This window comes from Quercus lobata, chromosome 4 (genome assembly GCF_001633185.2).
Source record: "Quercus lobata isolate SW786 chromosome 4, ValleyOak3.0 Primary Assembly, whole genome shotgun sequence".
NCBI lineage: Eukaryota > Viridiplantae > Streptophyta > Magnoliopsida > Fagales > Fagaceae > Quercus > Quercus lobata.
The window spans coordinates 49,297,578-49,303,799 of record NC_044907.1 but is presented as its reverse complement, the minus strand read 5'-3'; the positions used below and the strand labels follow the sequence as shown (position 1 = coordinate 49,303,799).

At 35.9% G+C, this 6,222-nt stretch overlaps 1 long non-coding RNA gene across 1 annotated transcript; it reads left to right on the top strand.

The window, feature by feature from the left end:
* Positions 1-318: 318 nt before the first annotated feature.
* On the top strand, positions 319-5,866 carry LOC115986729. Its single transcript, XR_004090825.1, has 3 exons — positions 319-372; positions 458-520; positions 5,844-5,866. It is a non-coding gene; the product is annotated as an uncharacterized LOC115986729 (long non-coding RNA).
* The last annotated feature ends 356 nt before the right edge of the window (positions 5,867-6,222 follow it).

Here is a 6,222-nt window from a genome sequence, read left to right as displayed (position 1 = left end):
AAAATGTCTAAAATGTCTGTTTGTTTGTGTTATTTTATTTTATTTTATTTATTTATTTATTTTTCCTTAGGGTAATTTTCAATGCTCTCTTTGGCCTTTGTGTAAATTTTTGGATGGCTGTTACTACAAGGTTTCTTCTTGGAAGTTTGAACAGCTTACTTGGACCAATAAAGGTACAATTTCAGTATTTTATATTTCTTTCACGTGGTAAGGAAGTACTAGAAAGTTGATTGTGTTCTCAAATTTTAACTTTACTTGTTGGTTCGCTTAATCCAGTTTTCCAATATGTGCATTCATTAACTTCCTCCATGTTACCAAGCATATGTAACATAAATTTTCCGTGATGAATACCAAGCTTTAGGAGTATCAACAGTGAGTCTTACTTATGTGTATAATGTATGTTGAGTTCTTGAAAGTGGATCATATCAACAAAACTATGAATTATGACTAACTTCAGGTTAGTACAGCATGGGGCATAGGATTGATCATTGGCCCAGCTTTGGGAGGATTTCTTGCATAGGTATGTTTATGTCTTGTGTTGTTGTAGACATCCCTTTTTTTCACCTAGTTACTATGCTGAATGAATAAATAAAGTTTTCATTTGACCAACAAGAAAGAGAGGTTTTTGTTTTGTTTTGTTTTTTGTAACATGAAAACGAGTAAAATCAATGAGAATTAATAGCTTACCCTATCAGAAATCAAAGAAACTAGAGTAGCAAAGTGATCTAGATAGTTGCAGAGCTGAAGAAAAAGTCCAGATCAATGAAATACTTTTCTCAATAAATTTCATATGGTATCAGAGCCTTCCTTCTCTATTTTTCCCCAAAATTTCTAGGGTTTGTTCTTGAGAGCTTTGAAGCTTCTTCAAAGGTTGAAGCAACTAATACTTCATCTTCTTCCTCTGTGCAAGATCCTGCACTCATAGAGGATATCTCAAATCCTCTGTTTCTTCATCACATTGAAAATCCTGAAGCCATGCTTGTGTCTAAACCGTTGATTGGTGAGAATTACCATGCTTGGGTTCATTCAATGAAGAAAGCATTGGTTGCCAAGAATAAGTTTAGCTTTGTCAATGGTAGCATTACTCTCTCTTCACCATTGATAAAGACTCCAATAGCAGTTAATGCTTAGATTCGCTATGGCAACATGGTAGGTTCTTGGTTGATGAAGGCTGTGTCACCTCAGATTCAAGTGAGTATTACCTACAGAGACATTGCTCTGGAAATCTGGAATGATCTCCGAGATGCACATTCTCAAGGGAATGGACCTAGAGTTTTCCAGCTTCAAAAAGACATAGTTTCAATGTGTCAAGGTGAGTCTTCAGTTACCAATTATTTCACTTACTTGAAGTTCTTTTGGGATGAACTTCAGAATTTTAGGCCTACTCCTACCTATTCTTGTGGAAAGTGTACCTGTAATCTGTCTTAAAAGGTTGAAGATCTTTGTCTTCAAGAATCAGTGATGCAATTTCTAATGGGGCTCAACGAGTACTTTCAGATCAAAGGGCAGATCTTGTTAATAGAATCATTGCCAACCATTAATAAAGTCTATTCCTTGTTGATTTAAGAAGAGAGGCAAAGGAGTGTAGGGCTTGGCAATTTTGTCCACAGAATCTTCTACTCTAGCAGTGAAGGGTTCTAATGTCAATTCCAATTCCAATTTTCTTGGATTCTTTGGTAATTATGGTGTTTATGGAGGAAAGAATTCCAAAGGCAAAGACAGACCTATATGTACTTACTGTGGGAAGCTTGGACATGTCATGGAAAAATGCTTCAAGCTACATGGTTTTCCTCCAGGCTTCAAACGTAAAGGCAAGAACTTTATGGTGAATCAAGTCAATGTTTAAGAAGCTTGTGCAGACAATGGTCCTCCATCTACTACTTTTCCTTTCACTCAAGAGCAATGTCAGTAGTTTTTTACCATGTTAGGGACTCAAATGCAAGCTGTTCATCTCAACTTTGGGGGCAAGGAGACTCATTTCAATATGGGCAATAAGCACACATGGCCAATAATGTGATTAAGCTTAATCTAGTTGTTCCTTCTTCTTCTAGTACCACAGATGCTCTTGCCATGGCAGGTATGTTAAGTTCTACTAGTCTTGATTTGAGGCATTCAATCTTTTCTGCCCAAATTGTGCATAGAACAGCTTTTGGTGGTAATACTTGGGTCATTGACACTGGTGCAACAGATCATATAGTGTATTCTGTTCATCTATTGACTGATTTTACTGCTGTTAATTGTGTGGTTGAACTTCCTAATAATGAGACTGCTTTGGTAACTCATATTGGTTCTATATGTCTTTCTAAAAATCTGATCTTAACCAATTTGCTTTGTGTTCCATCTTTCTCTTTCAACCTTTTATCAGTCAGCCAACTCACCAAGAAAATGCATTGTTGTCTTATTTTCTTGTCTACCTTCTATTTCGTTCAGGACCTCAATTGCTGGAGGACAATTGGTGTGGGTGAAGTTCATGATGGATTGTATCTCCTTCAACATAGCCCTTCTGATACTTGTGCCATTCCAACTTAGTCCCATGCTACTCCATCATTCCAATTTGTTTTTAATTTTGTTTTTCATTCCATTTTTAGTACAAATAAGTCTCATGTAATCAATAATGTTAAGATTCCAACTTCTGTCTGGCATTCCAGACTTGGGCATCCCTCTGATGCTGAGATTTCTATTTTGAAGAGTGTACTTCCTGATCTCACTTCTATCTCTAATGAAATTTGTGAAATTTGCCCTTTAGCTAAGCATAAAAGGCTTCATTTTCCTTTTCATAATCATGTTTTTGAATTTCCTTTTGATTTGATACATTGTGACATTTGGGGGCCTTATGTGGTACCTACTGTTGCAGGTCACAAGTATTTCCTTACCATTGTTAATGATTGTACTAGATCAACTTGGGTTTATCTTATGAAATCTAAGTCTGAAACTAGATCTCTATTACAATATTTTTATACCATGATTAAAAACTCAATTTGGTAAGTCTATTAAGGTCTTTAGGATAGACAATGGGCTTGAGTTTCAAATGATTGACTTCTTTAAGCTTCATGGCATCATTCATCAGCATAGTTGTGTTGCCACTCCATAACAGAATTCTATTGTGGAGAGGAAACATCCACATATACTTTGTGTTGCAAGAGCTTTTAGGCTTCAATCAAACATTCCTATTGCTTATTGGGGTGACTATATCCTCACTACTGTGCATCTTATAAATAGACTTCGTTACCCTCTTTTGAACAACAAATCTCCTTTTGAGCTTCTTTACAATCAAATTCTAGATTATTCACATCTCTAGGTGTTTGGTTGTCTATGTTTTGCTTCTACTCTTTCTCATAATAGAGGCAAGTTTGATCCTATTCCTGATCTTACTCCTTCTTTGTCCATTGAACCTAATCATGCTTCTGATTCTCTTCCAGCTAGTCATGTTCGTGATCCTCTCCCTAGGAGGTTTAGAGTTTCTAGACCACCTGCTTATCTTCAAGCCTATAAGTGCAATGCTACTTCCACAAAATACCCCATTGCCAATTATATTTCTAATCACAAACTCTTTCCTTCTTACTCTCATTTTTGCAATATTATCTCTACTCTTCAGGAACCACAGTTTTACCATCAAGTCATTGGTGATCCTATTTGGGATGCTACCATGGTAGCTAAACTTCAGGCTTTAGAACTTAATAACACTTGGTCTCTTGTTCCTTTGCCTCCTAATAAAAGGGCTGTTCGTTGTAAGTGGGTCTTCAAAATCAAATACAATTCTGATGGTAGTGTAGAGAGATACAAAGGAAGGTTGGTTGCCAAAGGTTATACTCAACAGGAGGGTTTGGATTATACTGAGACCTTCTCTCTTGTTGCCAAGATGGTGATTGTCAAGCTTTTCTTATCTTTGGCTGCTGAGCAAGGCTAGACTCTTCACCAATTGGATGTAAATAATGCGTTTCTTCATGGTGATTTGCATGAAGAAGTGTATATGTGTCTTCCTTCAGGCCTGTCCAGCAAGGGGGAGCTTGTGTGCAAATTGAATAAGTCCTTGTATGGCCTTAAACAAGCCTTAAGGCAATGGTATTCCAAGTTTTCAACCACTCTATTGCAACATGGTTTTCTACAGTTTAAGGCAGATTATTCTTTGTTCACCAAGCAATCCGGAGTTTCTTTCATGGCACTTTTGGTATATGTTGATGATATACTCATTGCCAGCAATGATCCTCAATCTGTTGTAGACTTGAAGGTTGTCTTAGATAAGCAATTCAAATTGAAGAATCTGGGCAGTCTGAAATACTTCTTGGGTTTGGAAATGGCTAGGTCTGAGAAAGGCATTTCATTATGTCAGACAAAGTATGCCCTTGAAGTGATCAATGATGTGGGAATGCTTGGATGTAAGCCTGTTAAAACTCCCATGGAGGTCAATTTTAAACTAAGCAAAGATGAATGCAAGTTATTGGCTAATGCTAGTATGTGTAGAAGATTGATAGGGAGGCTGCTATTTCTTATTATTTCCAGGCCAAATATCACTTACTCAGTACATAGGTTGAGCCAGTTTATGTCTAAGCCTAGAAAGCCTCACCTCAAGGCAACCTATAGGGTAATTCAATATCTTAAAGATACATTAGGACAAGGCTTGTTCTTTTCAACTCAATCCTCCTTACACATCAAAGCCTTTGCAGATGTAGATTGGGCTATATGCATTGATTCTAGGAGGTCCATCACAGATTACTGTGTATTTCTTGGTGACTCTTTGATTTCTTGGAAATCTAAGAAGCAAAACACAGTTTCAAGGTCCATGGCAAAAGCGAAGTACCGAGCAATGGCTGTTGCAGTGTGTGAAGTGACATGGATTCTGTATTTACTTAAGGATTTGAATGTTAAACACAATCAAGCTGCCTTATTGTTCAGTGATTCTCAAGCAGCAATCCACATAGGCACTAATCCAGTATTTCATTAGCGTACAAAGCATATTGAGATAGACTGTCACATTGTGAGGGATAAGGTGCAAGCAGCAGTTATAAAGCTAATGGATATTAGAACTCAATATTAGTTAGCTGATTTGCTAAAAAATGCTTTGAGTTGGAATCAGTTTTATGGTCTTCTTACCAGGATGGGCATCTCCAACATTCATTCTCATGATGTCCATCCTGAGGGGGAGTATCAAAAATCAAAGAAACTAGAGCAACAAAGTGATCCAGATAGTTGCAGAGCTGAAGCAAAAAGTCCAGATAGTTGTAGAGCTGAAGTAGAGCTCAACAACAAGTAGCTTAAGCATAAAAACTACATGTAGTATAGTATTGGTTAGTGAACATGTGAGCTACATGTGATTGACTTAAGTGTACACCTCTAGTAGTTAGTTACGAAGTTTGTTAGATCAACTAAGTTAGTTTTTGGCTTGAGTTAGTTGCTTAGTGTTGTATATAAACACTTGTAATTATCTATTTTTACTCAAATCAATGAAACACTTTTCTCAATAAATTTCATATACCCAGTCGACATTGTGTAAAGAAGTGAGAGAGAGGACCAACTACATTTTCAATTTTTTTGTGTTCTAGTATTTCTAAAAAAAAAAATTCATTTGGGAAACATAAAAAAAGGACTGCCTTTAAATGGAAAAATGAGAATGGAAGTATAATGTATGAAAAATGGAAAAAACAATTCATATATGTGGTTAAAGTTCCACAAGTTTGGGTGTACATATCATATTAACACCCAGCTTGTAAGAAGATTCTTCAAAAAGATTGTTATATGTTAGAAGACTTCAATATATGTGATAGTTAGTTACGTAATCAAATTTCTCTGTCTTTGTACATAGCTTATTTACTCCACTGTTATTGTTACACAATTTTGTCATTCAGCCAACAGAGAAGTATCCCAACATATTTTCCAAAGAATCTTTTTTTGGGAGGTAAGTGTATTTTTTTCAGTTGAACATTTAAAAAAAGATGCAATTGAAACTTCTCACTTCAACATTTTTACTGTTCTTTGACGTTAGTTTTATTTATGTGGTTATGATGCAGATTTTCGTACTTCTTGCCTTGCCTTTGTGTATCAGTTTGGCAAAAAAATAAAAAATGAAAAACAATAGGCAAAAAAGAAGTAGTTTATGGTTAGCAAGGTATATCACCATTCATAGAAAAGAATCTTTTAAGTCACTTTGGATGGGTTCAAGATATATACATTATTATTTTTACCGATATTACACCATTTGATAACTTTCTATTGGATGCAATATTT